The following is a 20,933-nucleotide window of genomic DNA, read 5'->3' on the forward strand; positions in this document are numbered from 1 at the left end:
GCCTTTAATGTTATTCATGGAAGTTGGGATCAACTTCTTCCAAACTCCTGTTCATGTCAGTATTTTGACCTCTTTCCATGAATCACAAATATTCTTAATGGAGTCTAGATTGATGAATCTTTTCTAGAATGTTCTCAGTTTACTTTGCCCAAATCCGTTGGAGAAATGACTATCTGTGGCAGCTAAAGCTTTTGAAATGTATTTCTAAAATATTAAGACTTGAAAGTCAAAATTACTCCTGATTCATGGGCCACAGAATGACTTTTGGGTTAGTAGGCATGGAAACATTAGTCTCCTTGTACATCTCCTTCAGAGTCCTTGGAAGACTAGGTGCATTGTCAATAAGCAGTAATATTTTGGAAGGAATCTTTTTTTTTCCCCTGAGCAGCAGGTCTTAATAGTAGGCTTAAAAGATTCAGTAGACCATGCTGTAAGCACATATGCTGTTATCCAGTCTTTGTTACTCCACTTATAAAGAACAGACTGAGTAGATTTCAGTCTGTTCAAAATGGTAAATGAGAATCAGCTTTCACTTAAGGTCACTAGCTGCATTAGCCCCCAACAAGAGTCAGCCTTGCCTTTGAAATTTTGAAGCCATTTACTTCTCTTTCTCTGTGAAAGTCCTAGATGGCATCTTGGTCCAATAGAAGGCTGTTTTATCTACATTGAAAATCTGTTGTTTATTGTATCCACCTTCATCAGTTATCTTAGCTAGAGCTTTTTGATAACATCCTGCAGCTTCTGTATCAGCACTTGCTGCTTCAACTTTCACATTTATGTTATGGAGATGGCTTGTTTCCTTAAACCTCATGAACCAACTTCTGCTAGCTTCAAACTTTCCTTCTGAAGTGGCCTTACCTCTCAGCCTTCATATAATTGACAAGAACTAGTGCCTTGCCCTGGATTGGGTTTTGGCTTAAGGGAATGTTGTGGCTGGTTTGATCTTCTATCCAGACCACTGGACCTTTCTCCACATTAGCAATGTGGCTGTTTCACTTTCTTACCATTTGTTTGTTTTCTGGACTAGCACTTTCAATTTCCTTCAGGGACTTTTCCTTTGCATTTGCAGCTTGACTGTCACAAGAGACCTAGCTTTCGATCACTGTTGTCTTTTGACATACCCTCCTCAGTAAGCTTAATCATTTCTAGCTTTTGATGTAAAGTGAGAAATGTGACTCTTCCTTTCACTTTAACATTTAGAGGCCATTGAAGGATTATTGATTGGCCTAATTCAATATTATTGTGTCTCCTGGAATAAAGAGGCCTGAGGAGAAGGAGGAATACAGGAGAGCCCCCAGTCAGTGGAGCAGTCAGAATGCACACAGTATGTATTGATTAAGTTCACCATCTTATATGGGTGTGGTTCGTGGTGCCACCAAACAATTACAGTAGTAACATCAAAGATCACTGGTCACAGATCACCGTAACAGATACAATAATAATGAAAAGTCTGAAATATTGTTAGAAAAAACAAAATGTGACACAGAAACACAAAATGAACACATGCTGTTGGAAAAATGAGTTGATAGACTTGCTCCACATACAATTGCCACCAGCCTTCAATCTATGAAAAATACAGTATCGGCAAAGCACAGTAAAGCAAAGTGTTTTAAAGTGAGATATGCATGTAAATATTCATAAAATCCATGGTAAGTATATTGAGGGAAACATTAATATAGTAGGGACTAGATATGGCAAGTAGGCTTTAATTTCATGGGCCAGCTTTGATTGATAGTGAAGATTTATTGAGAAGTTAGTTGGACGCAGCTTCTGGATTTAGTGGGAAAGGATACTGTGATCATTGAGCAATGTTTATTGTTATGAGTAGGAGTAGTGATGGCATGAGTGCCTGTATTTGCTCTCCTTGGTATAGATAGAATATTCAGAAAGCTAAATAGCTTGTAGGTGGGTGGCTTTTAAGTTTGGAGTTAGGTTTTGCAGGGAGAGATGTGGATTTGAGGAAAAATGCTGGTGACTCTTTTGAATCAGCAGTCAGATTGGTTCAGCTTGAATAAAAAGTCTGTAGTGCATTAAGGAGAAATGAGGTTGGTGGAAAAAGTGAGGAAGGGGATGTGGGAAGCCTTAATTGATAGATGGAGTAGATTAGATTTTGTTGTTCAGTTCCTAAATTTGTTTTTCTCATTAATCCTCTACATGATTTTCATAGTCTTTGTCTTGGTTCAGCTCCTGGTCATCCTTCTTATTTTAAAAGTTAATTATTGTTGGGCACGGTGGCCCGTACCTGTAGTCCCAGCTACTCGGGAGGCTGAGGTAGGAGGATCACTTGAGCCCAGGAGTTGTGGGCTGTAGTGCCTTACGCTGATCGGGTGTCTGCACTAAGTTTGGCATCAATATGGTGACCTCCCGGGAGTGGGGGACCACCAGGTTGCCTAAGGAGGGGTGAACCAGTCCAGGTGGGAAATGGAGCAGGTCAAAACTCCCATGCTGATCAGTAGTGGGATTGCACCTGTGAATAGCCACTGCACTCCAGCCTGAGCAACATGGCAAGACCCTGTCTCTTAAAAAAAAAAAAAGTTAATTACTTTTTGAATAAGTAATACATTCATATGTTTCAAATTTTATTATTATTATTTTTTGAGACAATGTAACACTCATCCACCTGGGCTGAAGTGCAGTGGCACAATCAGGGTTCCCTGTAGCCTCGAACTTCTGGGCTCAGGTGATCTTCCTGTCTCAGCTTCCTGAGTAGCTGGGACTACAGGTGCATGCCACCACATCTGGCTAATCTTTGTATTTTTTGTAGAGTCAGGGTTTTGCCATGTTGCCCAGGCTGGTCTCAAACTCCTGTTCTCTAGCAGATCTGCTTGCCTCAGCCTCCCAGAGTGCTGGGATTATAGGTGTGAGCCACTGTGCCTGGCCTCAGAAATTTAAAAGGTATGAGAGGACACATTAAAAATTCTTCTTTTCATTCCTACTCAACTTCTGAGTTCTCTCCTCCACATAGTCAGTATCATCAGATGCTTATGTGGTCTTCCAGAAATATTTTATGTATACACATATGGTTTCTCATTCTTTTTATACAAATGACACTTCAGTACCTATTCTTCTATACCACATAGTGTTCTATACCATTTTTTACTTCTTGGAGAATTTTTTTTTTCCTGTCAATACATAAAATGCTTTCATCTCTTCTATTTTTTAAATATACTTTTTGTTTTAGAATGATTTTGGATTTGCAGAACAGTTGCAAAAATAGTACAACGTCCCCATATGCACCTCACCCAGTTTCAATTTCCACTAACAGTATCCTACCGTGGTTCATTTATCAAAACTAAGAAACCAGCATTAGTGTGTTACTGTTAACTGGAGACTTTCTTTGGATATCACTAGTTTTTCCATTGAAGTCCTTTTTCTGTTTCAGGAACTCACCCAGAAAACAAGATTGCATTTAGTTGTCATTTCTCCTTAATCTCCTCTGACAGTTTCTCAGATTTTTTTTATGATACTGAGAGTTCTAAGAAGTACTGCTAATTTATTTTAAGACACACACTCTAAAAAACAAAAGCATTGAATCTTACTTTTTGTCAGCTGGATGGAGCTAGTAGTGGTGACGGTCCATTGCTCTTTTCCTGTATTTGAGTTTTATGTTTGGAAGTCTGTGAGGTCAACCTAGCCACCTATGTATTTTATGCCTCTCTTCTCCCCAGACTTTTATAGTTCATTTACTCCTTACAGGACGGAGGCTGTAACAACTTTGGGATGTGAGAACAGATTCCTGGGGGTTGGAAGGGAGGAAGATATACAAAAATGGTCACCACACTGAAAGAAGGAAAGGGTATCAAACCAGTAAAAGTGAAAATAAGATCTGAATCTTTGCAACTTGAGTCTTAGGTTCTGATAGTTAAGTTTAAAAGAGTGACAGGGACCAAAGAGTGGTCGAGTCACCGATTAACTTTTGGACCAAATTCTCCCAGGTGGGGTATCTGTACTAAAACAGTTTTTCTAGTGGACCCAGCAAAATAAAAAAAAAAACAAAGTCCCTACTTCTTAATTTAACCAAGTCAACCCAAAAGGTAAAAATATCTCTTAGCTGCCTTGAAATGCAAGATAAGCTTTTAAAAAGACAGTTCAGTCCTTGTTTATATCTTTTTCAGATTTGATAGGGAAAGGTGAAAGACAGTGGACTCCTGGGGCAGGAGATATGAAGGATGCTATAGAGAACCTAAAAGATAAGAGAAAGGGGATCTTAAAGGCAGCCCAGAAGACAAACAGATTTTTACAGTTTTTTCTAGATCTTGGATTATCTTTACTCACAGCAGATGAAAGCTGTATACTAGAGATTTCTCCCAGTAGGAGAGGCAGCTAACCAGATACACATCTTGAGTTGTGGTGAGATGGAAGCAACTACTACTTTATAATTTAGGATGTGTATCCCATTTACTTTCATAATACCTAAGAACTCCAAGATTAGAAATAGAGCAAGTTGATGCAATAGGGCCCCTGAATTAAGCGGTTGACAGCACTTGGACTACAGTTTAATTCTGTTCTAAACATACAGTTTCTGTTAAAATGTCGTTTGAGCTAAACTGCTTTTGAGCCTGGAGAGAATATTTAAGCCTGTCAGTTACTCATACCTTAGTGTGAATCATTTAAGCCAATTATTGCTATTCTCCTTAATACTTGGCTGACATCAGATACTGTGTAAATAAGAATGTTGATACGTGAGAGAATTTTATAATTTACGTCTGGTCTTAGTCCATTAAGGCTGCTATAACAGAATACCATATTCTGGGTGGCTTATGAGCAACAAAAATATATTTCTTATGGTTTTGAAGGCTGAGAAATCCAGGATTCAAGCATGGCAGATTTTGTATCTAGTGAGGGCCAGCTTCTTGGTTTGTAGTTGGCCATCTTCTTGCTGTGTCTTCACATGGCAAAAGGGGCAAGGGAGCTCTCCAGATCTCTTTCATAAGGATGCTAATCTCATTCATTAGGTCTGTGTCCACATGAACTAATCACTTACCAAAGGCTTCAACTCCTAATACCCCCACATTAGGTGTTAGGATTTTAACATATGTATTTGTGGGGGAGGACACAAACATTCAGTCTATAGCACATCTCTTATGCAGAATCATGCTGGATACTGCAGTTGTTGCTTTGGGTAACATTTAAACATTGAGCATAGACTGGTGATTGGAAGCACTGGTGTTGGAGCCAGGATAGGGTCTGGTTTAGCACAGAACCTGGCCCTCCTTAATCATTCCATATATGGCAACTAGTATATCTTCATCCACCCCTATGTGACCATTGTTATTCTTGTACTTTATTTTAGAACACATCATTCAAATGTTAGAAAGTATAACAAAGGTTTCAGTTAAGTTTCCCACTCATGTGTAGTAAGATATAAAGTTTCTTTCTGTGGCCACACCCATTTCCTTCTTACCTACTCTTTCCTCCTTAATATCTGGCAGCCATTAATCTATTCTCCATTTCTACAGTTTTGTCATTCAAATGGAATCTTACTGTATATATCCTTTTGGGATTGGTTTTTTTAAAATTCAGCATAATCCAGTGGAGATTCATACACAGGTTAATCTGTTTCCATAGTTCCTTTTTTATTGCTGAGTGGTATTCTGTGGTTTGGATGTGCCACAGTTTATTCACCCGTTGAAGGATGTCTAGGCTGCTTCTAGCTTTTCACTCTTATGAGTAAAGCTGCTGTAAATGTTCATGTATAGATTTTTGTGTGAACATGAGTCTTCATTTCCCTGGGGTGAATGCCTAAGTGTGCAATTGCCAAGTTATATGGTAGTTGCATGTTTAGGTTTTTGAAGAGATTATCAAACTGTCTTCCACAGTGTCTGTACTATTAATATTTTAAATTCCCACTAACAATATATAAATGTTAAAAATAGAAGTATATCCTCACAAATTGTATATGTTGAAGCCCTAACCCCTAGTACCTTAGAATGTGATTGCATTTGGAAACAAGTCTTTCCATAAAGTGATTTTAGTTGAAATTGGGTCTTTAGAGTGGACCCTAATCCATCTGACTGGTGTCCTTAAAAGAAGAAATTCGGGCACCCAAAGAGACGCCAGGATATGTGCACACAAAGGAAAGACTATGAAAGGGCAAAGAGAAAAGGCAGTACCTGCAAGCCAAAGAAAGAGGCCTCTGAAGAAACCAAACCTGCCGACACCTTGATCATGGACTTCTAACCTCCAGAACTGTAAGAAAAGACATTTTCCTGTTTAAGCTACCCAGTCTGTAGTATTTTGTTATGGTTGCCCTAGGAGAATAATACAATGAGTGATCCAGTTTGTTTTGCAGTTTGGTTCTTGACTGTTTTTATTTTAGCCATTGTGGTAGGTTTATAGTCATATCTCACTGTGGTTTTAATTTGCGTTTTCCTGGTGGCTAATGATGTTGAACTTCTCTTCATGTGTTTGTCATCTGTATATCCTCCTTGATGAAATGTCTGTTCATGTCTTCTGCCCATTTTCTATTTGGATTTTTTTTTTAACTGTTGGGTTTTAAGCATTCTCTATATATTCTAGAAACTAGTTCTTTGTTGAATATGTGGTTTGTTTCTTCTCCCACTCTGTAGCTTGTCTTTTCATTCATAACATGGTTGTTCACAGAGCATGTTTTTAATTTTGATGAAATTTCAGCTGTAGATACTGAAAATTTACTCCTGAAGTTTTAGAAAACTTTTCTTCTAAAAGTTTTAGTTTTTCACTTCTCATTGAAGTCCGTGATTGATTTTGGATAAGATATGAGACTTAGGTCAAGGTTCTTTTTTTTTTTTTATTGCCTGTGGATATCCAGTTGCTCCAGCACGATTTGTAGGAAAAGTGATCTTTCTCCACTGAGTTGTTTTTGTGCCTTTGTTCAAAAGCAATTGGGTGTATTCGTGTGTTTCTATTGGTGGGTTCTCTGTTCTCTTTTATTGATTTATTGGGTTAAGTGATTCCTTCTACTTCATTCTTTTCCAAAATTGTTTTAGGTATTCTTTCTTTGCCTCTGTACATAAATTTTAGAGTACATTTTTTTTTCTATACTTACAAAGAATTTTGATAGAATTATGCTAGGAATTGCATTTAACTCATACAAATTCAGAGAGAATTGACGTCTTTACTATAGTGATTCTGCAAATCCATGAACATGTTGTGCCTCTGTTTTGTAGATCTTCTTTGATTTCTCTCATCATTCAGTAGTTTGTAGTTTGCAGCATACAAGTATTATACACATTTTGTTAGATTTTTAACTAATTTTTTAAAGTGATTATAAATGATATTATCTTTTTAATTTCATTGTTCATATGTTCATTGCTAGTATGTAGAAATACAGTACAGTTTTATATGTTTGTCTTATATCCTGCAGTCATACAGGACTCACTAGTTCTAGGAATTTTGCTAGATTTCTTGAGATTTCCTACATAGGCAATTATATCGTTTGCAAATGGGGTAGTCTTACTTCTTTTATTTTATCTGTATGCCTTTTATTTTCTTTCCTTGTTATTGCACTAACTAGAACTTCCAGCACTGTATTATTGAAAAAGATTGATCAAAGTAGACATACTTGCCATGTTCTTTTTGAAAAAAATGAAGAAGAAGAAGAAGAAGAAGAAGTGATCTCATTTTACTCTATCACCCAGGCTAGAGTGCAGTGATGTGATCACAGCTCACTGCATCCTCGACCTCCTGGGCTCCAGTGATCCTCCTATCTCAGTCTCCTGAGTAGCTGGGACCACAGGTGGACATCACCACACCCAGCTAATTTTTTTATTCTTTTTTTTTTTTTTTTTTTTTTTTGAATAGGCAGGGTTTCCTTATGTTGACCAGGCTGGTCCTGAACTCTTGGGCTCAAGCAGTTTTCTCACTTTAGACTCCCAAAGTGCTGAGATTACAAGTGTGAGCCACTGTGCCTGGATGCCGTATTCTTATCTTAGGAGAAAGTATTCAGTCTTTCACAATTGAGTATAATGTTAGCTTTAAGTTTTTAATGCAAAGTCTTCATCAAGTTGATGAAGTTTCCCTTTATTCATATTTTTCTAAGAGTTTTTTAGTTATGAATAAGTACTGAATTTTGCTTATTGCATTTTTTGCAAGAGTTCATGATTTTGTGGTTGTTATCTCTTTTAGCTTATAAATATGGTAGATTACATTGATTGATTATCTAATATTCAGTCAACTTGCCATCCCTAGAATAAACCCAACTTGATTACTTTGTATAATCTTGCTGTATATTGTTGAATATTATTTGCTAGTATTTAGTTTAGGATTCTTATGTTTATATTCATGTCTTTGCCTAGTTTTGGCATCAAGGTAATACTAACTTAATAAAATGAAATTGAAAGCATTCCCTCCTCTTCTGTTCCTGGAAGAGATTGTATAGAATTGGTGTTAATTCCTTTTAAAGTATTTGGTAGACTTCTCCATGTGGGCTTCTTTTATTTTTGAGTTTCATAAATTATGAATTTATTTTCCTTGATAACTAAAGAACTATTCAAATTATTTTATATTAGATGGATTGTGACAGTTTGACGAAGTGGCCCATTTAGTCTAAAAGTGTGTAAAGGTGTTTGTAGTACTCTCTTCTTTTACTGTCTGCAGAGTCTGCCATGGTATCTCTGTTGCATTCCAGATATTGGTAATCTGTGTCATCTCTTTTTTTCTTTTCTTTACTCTTTTTTTGTTTTTCCTTCTGCTTGCTTTGGGTTTATTTTGCTCTTGAGATGGGAGCTTAAATTATTGGTTTGACATTTTGTCCTCTTTTCTAATGTATGCCTTTAGTGCTATAAATTTCCTTTCATCTTTGCTTTAGCTGTGTTCCATATATTTGAATATATTGTAGTTTCATTTTTCATTCAGTTCAGTAAATTTTTTGATTTCCCTTGAGACTTCCTATTCGACTCTTAGGTAGTGTAAATTTCTCTGTTTATTCCTATATCTACTGTACATTTAAGTCATTGCTAAGTATTTACCATCCTGAATAACACTCTCAGAAGTAACATCTTTGAACCAGGCATGGTGGTTCATGCCTGTAAACCCAGCACTTTGGGAGGCCAAGGCAGGAGGATCCCTTGAGCCCAGAAGTTCAAGACCTACCTGGGCAACATCACGAGATCTTGTCTCTACGAAAAAAAAAAAAAAAAATTAGCTAGGTGTGATGGTACCTGCCTATAGTCCTAGCTACTTAGGAGCTGATGTGGGAGGATTGTGTGAGCCCAGGAGTTCTGGCTGCAGTTACCTAAGGAGGTGACACTGCACTCCTGCCTGGGTAACAGAGCAAGAAAGACCCTGACTCTTAAAAACAAACAAACAAAATCTTTGGGTAGCTTCCATCTTCTAAAGCTGAGTTTTCTAGACTTTTGTAAATGTTGTAAGAATTTATGCTTCATGTATTTATTTATTTTTAATATGCCCCATGCAGCATCTAAACATAGGCTTTTATTAGATGAAATGGTCTTATATAATGTAAACAAAGTTGGAATTAAATTTTTAAAAAATAATTACCCTGATCTGATCAGCATGCAATATATATCAAAACATTACTATGTACCCTGTGAATATGTACAATTATTATTTGTAAATTACAAAAATAAGTAAAATAAATAATTAAAAAATATGTGCCCAGCCTTGACCACTATTGTAGTTACAGATATTACCTAGGTAGATAATAAACGAATATATGCCCAAGTAGAATCTGATAGTGGGAGACAATCCTCAACATGGACAAAGCAGAGAAAAAAATAAAAAATATATATAATGGGAGACTAAGTCCTATTTCATATTCTCCTCAAAGTTGGATTTCAGCAGACTGCTGAATAGATCTTTCTGATGAGTTTTACCATTAACCTGCTTTCAGTCTGCCACCTTCTCATGGGATTTTTTAGAAATGTTGCTTGGTTACTAAGGGGTTGAAGATTTTTCTTTCTCTGTTACTGATTTCTAGTTTGAGTCTGTTTTGGTCAGAGAAGAGATTCTGCATGATTTTGTTATTTTAAATTTGTTGAGGTTTGCTTCATTGCTAAGGTCTGTGTTGGTATGAGCCATCTTAGTCTATGATCCATAAGCATTTGGAAAGAAATATTCTGCTGTTTTGTGGTAGACCGTTTTATAAATGTTGATTAGATCCAATTGGTTGATATAATGTTGAGTTCTATATCCTTGTTGATTTTCTGTGTAGTTACTCTATCACTTGTTGAGAGAGAAAGAGAGTGAGAGATCTCTTTTCAATTCTTTAGTTTTTGCTTCACATATTTTTCAACTTTGTTATTTGGTGCATACACATTTAGGATTGCTATGTCTTCTTGATGAATTGGCCCTTTTATCATTATAAAATGTACGTCTCTGTCTCTGGTATGACCATTTTCGTTTTTCTTTGATTAATGTTTATATGATTTATTTTTTCCATCCTTTTAGTTTCAGCTTGCCTTTTGAGTATATTTGCAGTGAGTTTCTTATAGGGAGCAACTAGTTGGGTCATGTTTTTTAATCTACGCTGTTAACTTGTTTTTTAATAAGTGTATTTAGACTATTATATTTACTGTAGTTGTTATATTAGGGCTTAAGTCTGCCATTTTATTTTCTATTTTTGTCTGTTTCTCTTTTGTCTGTTTTCTTTTTCCTCCTTTTTTATGGGTTATTTGAGCATATTTTATTTTTTTGAGACAGGGACTCACTCTGTTGCTCCGATTGGAGTGCACTGGTGCCATCACGGCTCACTGGAGCTGCTGGGCTTGAGTGATCCTCTCACTTCAGCCTCTAGGTAGCTAGGACCATAGGTGGTGTGTGCCACTGCATCTGGCTAAATTTTTTTTGAGACGGAATCTCTTTGTGTCATCCAGGCTGTAGTGTAGTGGTGCGATCTTGGCTCACTGCAGCCTCTGACTACCGGGTTCAAGGGATTCTTCTGTCTCAGCCTCCCGAGTAGCTAGGACTACAGGTGTGCTCCACCACATCCAGCTAATTTTTTTATTTTTAGTAGAGACAGGGTTTCACCATATTGGCCAGGCTGGTCTCAAACTCCTGAATTTGTGATCTGCTTGCCTTAGGGTCCCGAAGTGCTGGAATTATAGGCGTGAGCCGCTGGGCCCAACCCATCTGGCTAATTTTTAGAAATATTTTGTGGAGACAGGGTCTTGCCATGCTGCCAACATGCCATGTTGCCCAGGCTGGTCTCCAACTCCTGGGCTCAAGCAGCCCTCCTGCCTTAACCTCCCAAAATGCTGGATTGCAGGTATGAGCCACCGCACCTAGCAAGCATATTTTAGAATTCTGTTTTGATTTATGTGTTTTGTTTTTGAGTGTATCTCTTTGTGTATCTTTTTTATTGGTTGCTTTAGGTGTTAATTGTGTATACATAAGTTATTACAGTCTACTGTTGTCATCATTTGAGTTGTCAACCAGTTTGAGTTAAGTATAAAAACCTTACCTCCTTTATGGCTCTTTACCCCATTTATAATATAATTGTCTTACAGTATTTCCTGTACACACATTTATAATCATATCAGACAGCTATATCTTTGCTTCAGCTGTTATATCATTTAGACAACTTAAGACAAGGGAAGCCTATTGTATTTTCCCATATTTTTTGCATACCAGCTTTTTTTGTTCATTTGTTCCCAGTTTTCAGTGGTTTCCTCTTTTACCATTATCTTTCTATTTAGAGAAGTTCTTTTAGCCATTCTTTTACGGTATGTATGTCGATAAAAATTTTGCTTAGTTTTTCTTCATTTGAGAATGTCTTAATTTCTCCCTTTAGCCTAAAAGATAGTTTTACTGAGTAGAGGATTCTGGGTTGATAGTGTTCTTTCATCACTTGAAAAATACTGTGCCACTCCCTTCTGGCCTCCATTTTTGCTGTTGTTGTTATTATTATTTATTTATTTATTTATTGAAATAGAATCTTACTCTGTCTCCCAGGCTATAGTGCAGTGGTGCAATCTCGGCTTACTGCAACCTCTGCCTCCTGAGTTCAAGTGATTCTCCTGCCTCAGCCTTCCGAGTAGCTAGGACTACAGGCATGCACCACCACATCTCGCTAATTCTTTGTATTTTTAGTAGAGACGGGGTTTCACCATGTTGGCCAGGCTGGTCTTAAACTCCTGACCTCAAGCAATCCACCCACCTTGGCCTCAAAAAGTGCTGGGATTACAAATGTGAGTCACCACACCCGGTTGGTTTTGTTTTCTTAAAAACTTCATTCATTACCCTTTTTTTAGAGCTGGGGTCTCACATTGTCACCCAGGATGGAGTGTCATGGCAAGATCATAGCTCACCATAGCCCCAAGGTCCTGGGCTTAGTGAGCATCCTGCTGGAGCCTCCTAACTAGCTAGGGTACAAGTGTACACCACCTCACCTAATTTTTTTTTTTTTTTTAATAATTTCAACTTTTATTTTAGATTCATGGGGTACATATGTAGGTTTGTTACATGAGTGTATTACATGATCCTGAAGTTTGGGGTATGAATGATCCTGTTACCCAGGTAGTGAGTAAAGTACCCAATAGGTAGTTTTTCAGCCTTTAGTCCCCACCCACCCTCTACCCTCTAGTAGCCCCAGTATCTCTTTCTACTATCTTTATGTCCATATGTACCCATAGTTTAGCTCCCACTTATAAGTGAGAACATGTGGTGTTTGGTTTTCTGTTTTTGTGTCAATTCACTTAGGTTGATTCCTCTAGCTACATCTATTTTGCTGCAAAGGACTTGATTTCCTTCTTTTTTTTTAAAAAAATCATTTTTTCTCTCTTGTAGATAAAATTTCATTTATTTTCTGAATATTCTTTGTCCTTAGTTTTAAAAAGTCTAATTAGGATGTAACCTGGCACAGATTTCTGTATGTGTGTGTGTCCCTCCTCTTTCAGGTTTACTCACCTTCTGTAGCTTTGGGTTCTTTGCCAAATTGGGGAAGTTTTTAGCCCTTATTTCTTCAAGTACTTTTTCAGTCCTCCCCTCCCTTTTTCCTTTGCTTTTGGGACTTTAATGGAACAAATGTTTGAGTTTTCTCATAGTGTTACTGGTCCTTGAGGATCTGTTCATTTGTCGTCCTTCTGTGTTCTTCTTGTTAATTAATTATCATGCAATTTCTACTATCTTCTATTTTATTGATTCCTTCTTTTGTGCCCTCATTCTGCCTTCGATCCCAACAACTGAACTTTTATTTGATTATTGTAATTTTTGGTTCTAAAATTTCCATTTGGTTCTCTCTGTATTTTCTGTTTGTTTGCCAAGATTGACTGTTTTCTTAGTGAGTTTTCTGGTTTTTAATTTGTTTTAAGCATGTTCATAATTCCTTGTTGAAGCATTTTTATCATGGCTGTTTTAAAATCATTGTCAGATCATTCTAACAGTGACATGTGGGCTCCACTCACACCACAGGGATTGGGGATGTTTGAGGTGGGAGATCATTACTAGATGAACGTGTTGCATCCCTACTTGGCTTTCTCTGACTTCACACTCCTAGTAGGTGTTACATGCCTCCTTACAGACTCTTGAGGATGGAAGTCTAGGCCTTCCTCTTACCCAACTGGCATATGGTTGAGGGTGAGCCCTGTGTTTTGTGTAGTGTTTGGGTAGTGTAGCACTATTTTTGTCTAAAAGTTTTCTTTCTTGCTGGAATGCTCTTTCCTGGTCTTTCGACTGAAGGCTTTTGTTGGGGCTTTACTTTTGTCTTCCCCTATTGATATTTCCAGGTTGCCAGCTCTACAGGTGCAAGTCTGAGTAATGAGGCAAAGAAACAAACAAACAAACCTCAAGAGAAGCTTACCACTGAGTTGTTCTTGGGTCCTGAGGCCCCTGGTCAGCCTGTGTTCCTTTCTCTACCATTCACAGACTTCTTATGCTTGTTTTATATATAATGTGTAGCACTTTTAGTTGTGCTTAGTGAGAAGAGTAGGAAAAATTATATTTACTCCGTCTTCCAGGAAGTAGAACACCGAGTCACTCCTTTTCAGAAAACCTCCAGTGACTTTCTGTTTCCTGTAGACCATCATCTGAGTTTCTTAGTCTGTTATTCAGATAGCTTTTTAATCTATACACAATCTTAGCTTTTCTCTCCTCTTCCAACTACCACTATGTGTTTTCATTATACTGCATTTGATGTTCTATAGAATTCTGTTCTATAGGATTCTGCACTTCTACTGTCTATATACCGTGACCTTGATCAATTTGTTCTTCTGTTTGAAATGCCTCAGTCCTTCATCTCAAAGCTATGTATCCCATCACATTGTAATTTGCAAGCTATTAAGTATTTGACTACATCATCAATTGTTTCAGAGGATGTGAAACTGGAACTATTGAAAAATGTCACAATGATATGTTCTGCACTAGAATAGTTTGATTGTTCTTCTAAAGTAAGGTAATGATTGTAAATTTGGTTGTTAGTATATCAGTATCACCAACCACTGATTATGGAGTGTCTACTCTTTATTGAGTATTGGACTTAAACATTGGAATACTAGATAATTTAAGGTTTACATTTAGTTAAATGACATTTCTTTAAGAATAAAGTGTTACACCGGGCGTGGTGGCTCACACCTATAATCTCAGCACTTTGGAAGGCCAAGGCAGGCGGATCACGAGGAGTTCAAGACCAGACTGGCCAACATGGTGAAATCCCATCTCTACTAAGAAAATACAAAAATTAGCTGGGCATGGTGGCTCGTGCCTGTAATCCCAGCTACTTGGGTGGCTGAGGTAGGAGAATTGCTTGAACTGGGAACCCGGAGGTGGAGGTTGCAGTGAGCCAAGATTGTGCCACTTCACTCCAGCCTGGGCTACAAAGTGAGACTCCCATCTAAAAAAAAAGCAAGAATAAAGAGTTAGTAGGGCTAAATGATGTCTTATTATTTTAGTCTATCTTAATAATTATAAAGACTTGGCCAATGTTTTTGAATCCTAGCTGCATACGATGTTTAGCTGGGGAGCTCTGAAGTGATTCCTCTGCCTAGGTCTAAACCAAGAGATTGTCATTCAGTTGGTTTGAAGTGAGGCTCTCACACTGATAATTTTTTAAAAGATCCCCAAATGATTCTAATATGTAGCTGGGTTAAAATATAATTGAACACCAGTGGTTCCAGTCACTTGTAAAGTGTTTTCCCAGAATGCTTCCAGCTGTGCAGCTTTTAACTTTATACTTGAAAGTTTTTAACTTAGCAGATTTAAAAAAACTCTCTTGTACTTCCTGCAGATGACTCATTCAGGTGAGTCATTATATGAACTATGAGCTGGTTCGCAAAGGGAAGAAAACATTTTGTGACAATAATTAAATTTCTGTAGGCAATATGAAATAATAAAATCCAGGATTCTCTCAAAGATTAAAAAAAATTCTCTATTGATTTTTTAAAAAGGTGGTTGCAGGAACAGTGCAGAGGGTGTAACATCCTATATAGTCCATTGGCGCTGTAGAATTTTTTGTTGAATCAATAGTTTTAATCTGACTTTGAGTGTTTTTTTGTCAAATACTAAGATATGAAGTTGGTACAAATATAGATAACAAACGAATTTACTGCTACAGCATAGAAATCAACATTAGTTATGATTAGTAAATGAGACACTCTTGAATGTCTTATGATAAAACTGGTGTAAACATTTGACACCTTAGTAGTTTATGTATTTAAGCGACTGACAGACTTAGTTTCTAATAATAAAAGCAGTTAGGAATAAGGAAACAAGGGAAAGGCAGAGGAAGAAAAGAAGGAGAAAAGAGGTCAGTTAATAAAGAACATAGAGAAAAAATAGACTCAAGGATAAGAATTCAATTAACTTTGTGACAACAAAGGCTTTCCTCTGAGGAAGAAGAAATTAGGTGCTCTAGTTCATTATTTGTTTTAGGGCCATATACTCAATTTGGTTCATTATATATGACTCCAAAGTACAGAAAGAATTATAAAATGACACTGACTTTTTTCCCTAAACATAGTAATTTATTAAACATAAGTTTCTAGTTTTTTATAGAAACTGGCATGACTGAGGGGACTACTTTATAGGGGCTGATGCTTCATATTAGGTTAATCTCTAGGTATGGTACTAAGAAAGTTATTTGATAATTATCAGAGTATTTGTCAAATTTTGTTTTTCTAAATGTAGTATATGCTGTGAGTAACTTTTATTTAATTTATATTCTTACTAAAAATTTTTGAAGAAATTTGATTGAACATAACAGGATTTCTAAGGTCATGAGAAGGTGTTAATTTTTATTGTGCCAACAGTTTTCTGTGGATTTATTGGGATGATTATATGGTTGATCCTTGAACAACAGGTTTGAACTACATGGGTTCACTTTATGTGGATTTTCTTCTACCTCTGTCACCCCTGAGAAAGCAAGGGCAACCCCTTCTCTTCCACCACTTTCTCAACTGACTCTGTATAAAGACAACAAGTATGATGACATTTATGATGATCCACTTCCACTTAATGAATAGTAAATATATATTCTCTTTTTTTATGATTTTCTTAGTAACATTTTCTTTTCTCCAACTTTTTTATGAGAACATTGTATGTGTTACATATATGCAAAATATGTGTTAATCAGCTTTATGTTATTGGTAAGGCTCTGGTCAGCAGTAGGCTCTTAGTTGAGTTTTTGGGGAGTCAAAAGTTATGTGAATTTTTTACTATGTGGAGGGTAGATGCCCATAACCCCTGCGTTGCTCAAAGGTCATCTTATAACTAATACTTATAGTTTCACTTCAAAATTTGTATTCCATGATTGCATCTCTGTCATTCTGGTGGGAGATAAAGATACCAACTCCCATGGACTCTTGTCTCTGATGAGCAGGGGTGGGGCAAGTCTCTGCACTCAAGCATTGAAGGCAGATTTTGAAGTTACCCTTTTTGCTTCTATATTTGGCATATGTGTCAAATTACAAGTTTGGAAAATGAGCTCACTGACAGAAGGGACCATGGAAAATAATCACTTTCCTTATTTCAAAAGAAAATAAGTCCTTATGAAAATTAGCCCTTAAAAAATATCTCCAAACTTAGTCATTTGTCTTATATTCACTGACACTATGCTTGGACTGTAGGAAAGGGATACACACACAGTGGTAAATAAAACTGGCTCAGTGCCTGACCTTGTGAAGCATATGTTTTTAATAGATGCTAAATTTTATGCTTGGAAATGTAGGCTATGTTGGAAATGTGGAAAGGGCCAGGTATACAAGGATCAAATCATGCTAAGCCCCCAAAAAGTCTAAGACAAAATGAACATCAGAAGGTTGTCAGAAAAGCCAGGAGAATGAGGTATTAAAACACAAAAAGACAGCAAAAACAGTGCTAATTTCGGTAGGTATGATTGTGCGTATTTGTGTGTCATGGTAGTTTTTTTTTCGCAGAAGCTGTCATATGGATTATCATGTCATTAGTGATTTAAGGATATCTGTTTTAGAATTAGAAAATAATTTCATTTGTTCCTGTAATAAAAGCGAGGGCAAGTGTAACATTTGCAATGTTTTCTTTTAAACTTTTTTTCTGATAGAAGATTATATAATCGGGTTGGTTTTAGATCAAGAAAGTAAGATTAAGACCTAGTTAGATTTTTTATAGACTTGATTTTAAATCAGGAATTACGGCTTTTAAAATACTTTGACCAAAAAGATGATTCTTGTACTTAAATATTACCAATTAAAACTACTTTGGTTTTATATTATTCTATTTACGTGCATTTATTTTGGTCCCAACTCATGATTTTAAAGCCCGTGAACCACAAAGTGTTCTGAATCATCAAACTATAGCAAATAAAAATGAAAAAAATGATATCAGATTATTTTTCAAAGATGAGTGTAAAATTATTAAGTCTAGGACTTGTTCTAACATATTAAATTGTAAGTAAGAAAGAGCACCAGTCATATCCCATTTGTATTTATTTATCAGACTGAAAATTATTTTTTCATTTTCTTAGGTTTTACTTGTCAACGTACAGATTGAGGCGTTCTTTAACATCTGCCCTTTATTATATGCTCAGGTAGTGTGTGTGCGTATATGTACATATAATTTTTAAAAATGCAAGGTCTCTCTGTGTTGCCCAGGCTGGAGTGCAGTGGCATGGTTGTAGCTCACTGTAACCTCAAATTCCTGGTCTCAAGTGGTCCTCTCACCTCAGCCTCCCAAGTAGCTGGGACTATAGACATGTACTACCCTGCCCAACATTTTTTTTTTTAAAAGAGTTGGGGTCTCACTATGTTACCCAGGCTGGTCTTGAACTCCTGGGCTCAAGCAGTCCTCCTGCTGCAGCTTCCCAATGTGTTGGGATTACAGGTGTGAGCCACAACACCTGGCTACATACTATTACTCATTGTAACAAGCACTATTTGAGGACCTGTTGTATTTTCAGTAATTCAACAAGTAAAAATGACATGGTCCCTTCTGTCAGTGAGCTCTTGTTAGAAGGGGGGATAGATGATGATGAATGATAATTGCAATAGAATAGAAGGTAAATGGTAGCACTGAGGAGGGAGAGAATGGGTACTCATCCTCAACTTGAGTGTTGTGTCAGGGAAGGTTTCACAGAGAAGGTGAATCTACGATAGGGTTAAAGCATGAGTAGGAATTTCATGGACAAAGGATTGTAGTAGTGATATTTCAGCAAAGATGACAGCATAGGCCAGGGCTCAAACCTTGAAACAGTATTGCAAGTTAGAGAGCTGCACTTGGTTACTTGCTAATGAGAAAACCATGAAGTGGAGAGAGAGGCAGGAGGATGATCTTGAAAAGACTTAAGTCCTGTAAAAGAATTTGCTGTGGAGGGCCATTCAGGATTTTCAAATGGAGTGAGAGAATTAATTTTGCAAGTGGGCAAAAGTGGGTGAGTCTGAAGTCAAGAAATGTTTCTGAGATAGTACGATAACTGAGGCAGTAGTGCTGTTGAGAAGAGGGTGGAGTCAGCAGGTTACGTGCCATTTGTATGTAGAGGGTACAGGAAGAGAATAACTTAAGGGTTTTCTTAGGTTTTTGCCGTTGGTTTTTATAATATGTATATGGGTTTGGACATATGTTGAGGAATAATGTAGAAAAGCTTATCACATACAACTGTAATTTTACCTAAATTTGTTTTATTTTGAAATAATTTCAGACTTACAGAAAAGTTGCAAAGATAATTCGAAGAATTACCATATAGGTTTCACTCCACATTCTCCTAATGTTAACTTTTTACCATATTTGGTTTCATATTTTCATGAAGTGGTATTTGTTTCTGAACCATTTGAGAGTAATTTGTAAACATTATGTCCCATAGCCCCTAAATACTTATGTCCCTTTATTCCTAAGTATGTCCCCCTAAACAAGGATTTATTTAAAAAATATATCCATAGTATAATCAATATCAGGAAGTTAACATTGATATAGTACTCTATAGACTATTTAACTTTTGCAATATTTCCTAATCTCCTTTTAAGTAGAAAAGAAACTGTTTCCCCAGTAAGGTTCCAGTTCAGGATTATATGTGTTACTTTTGGTTGTCATTCCTCTTTAGGCTCCTTGATATAAACCACTTCCTCAGTCTAACTTTGTGTTCCATAATATGACATTTTTTTTTTTTTTTTTTTTTTTAAGAGATGAGATATCACTGTGTTGCCCAGGCTGCCCTTGAACTCCTGGTCTCAAGTGATCATCCCACGTCAGTCTTCCAAAGTGCGGGGATTACAGGCACACTGTGCCCAGCGCGTAAGACATTTTTAAAGAATACCAATCAGTTATTTTTTAGAAATGTTTTGCCATTTGAGTTTGTCTGCTATTTTCTCATGATTAGATTTAGGTTATGTATTTCTGGCTGGAATACTAAAGTACTTGTCCTCAGAATCTCATATCAGGAGACCCATACTATTGTTTTGTTCCTTTACTGGTGGTGTACACTCTTATCACTTGGTTAAGGTGGTATCTGCCAGATGTCCTCACTGTAAAATTACTTTTTTTCTTTGTAACCAATTTGTATCTTGTGAAGAGACACTTTGAGACAATGTAAATATCTTGTTTTTCCTAAAATTCTTGCCACTTAGTTTTAACATACAATAATAATTCTTACCTGAAAAATGGTCTGTCCTTTTGACATGTGCCCATAATCTTTGAGCATTTTCTTTTTTCTTTTTTTTGAGATGGAGTCTCACTCCGTCTCCCAGGCTGGAGTGCAATGGCACCATCTCAGCTCACTGAAACCTTTACTTCCCGAGTTCAAGCCATTCTCCTGTCTCAGCCTCCCCAGTAGCTGGGATTACAGGCCCCTGCCACCACGCCCAACTAATTTTTGTGTTTTTAGTAGAGGCAGAGTTTCACCATGTTGGCCAGGCTGGTTTCAAACTCATGACCTCAGGTGATCTACCCACCTTGGCCTCCCAAAGTGCTGGGTTTACAGGTGTGAGCCACTGCATCTGGCCTGAGCATTTTCTTATATTCTGGCAACAAGTGTTTCAGAGTCTTCTTGTACTTTCCTTATCCAGCTTTGAAATCTGTCATGTTTTCAAGAAGCACTAATTCTTCTTAATGGGAATATTATTTAGAAATCAATATCTGGTCATTCATTGCTACTGAGAGAGAGATTCATTCATTCGTTCGTTCATTCATGCATGCATTCATTCATTCATACAAGATCTGGTCACTCATTGCTACTGAGAGATTGATTGACTGATTGAGTGATTTAAAGGGATTTCCTTACCTGTTCATAGAGGCTGGTGAGTCTAATTTGCAGAGTCAGCCAGCAGACTGGAGACCTAGAGAAAGCGGATATTCTAGTTTGAAGGCCATCAGGCAGAAAGAACTGATGTTGTAAATGACGTCTGAAGGCAGTCCTGCTGAAGGAATGTCTCTTACTGAGAGTCGGTCTTTTGTTCTACTCATGCTTTCAACTGATTTGATGAGGCCCATCTACATTAATGGAGGGCAGTCTGATTTACTTTACCAGTTAAAATGTAAATCTTATCCAAAACACCCTTACAGAAAACAAGAAAATATTTAACCAAATATCTGGACCC

At 37.0% G+C, this 20,933-nt stretch overlaps 1 protein-coding gene across 4 annotated transcripts in view; it reads left to right on the forward strand.

The window, feature by feature from the left end:
- SESTD1 (SEC14 and spectrin domain containing 1) overlaps positions 1 to 20,933 on the forward strand; it is a 152,914-nt gene that overhangs the window by 8,090 nt on the left and 123,891 nt on the right. Inside the window, exon 1 of one of the 4 annotated variants that reach the window (XM_032292801.1) lies at positions 13,748 to 13,770. The exons of the other annotated variants lie outside the window; for them this stretch is intronic. The gene's annotated coding sequence lies outside the window, so the exon portion shown is untranslated. Of the gene's footprint in view, positions 1 to 13,747; positions 13,771 to 20,933 lie in introns of those variants that run through there. 4 annotated transcript variants of the gene reach the window in all.

This window comes from Sapajus apella, unplaced genomic scaffold (genome assembly GCF_009761245.1).
Source record: "Sapajus apella isolate SASKATOON/1434 unplaced genomic scaffold, GSC_monkey_1.0 scaffold28, whole genome shotgun sequence".
Taxonomy (NCBI): Eukaryota; Metazoa; Chordata; class Mammalia; order Primates; family Cebidae; genus Sapajus; species Sapajus apella.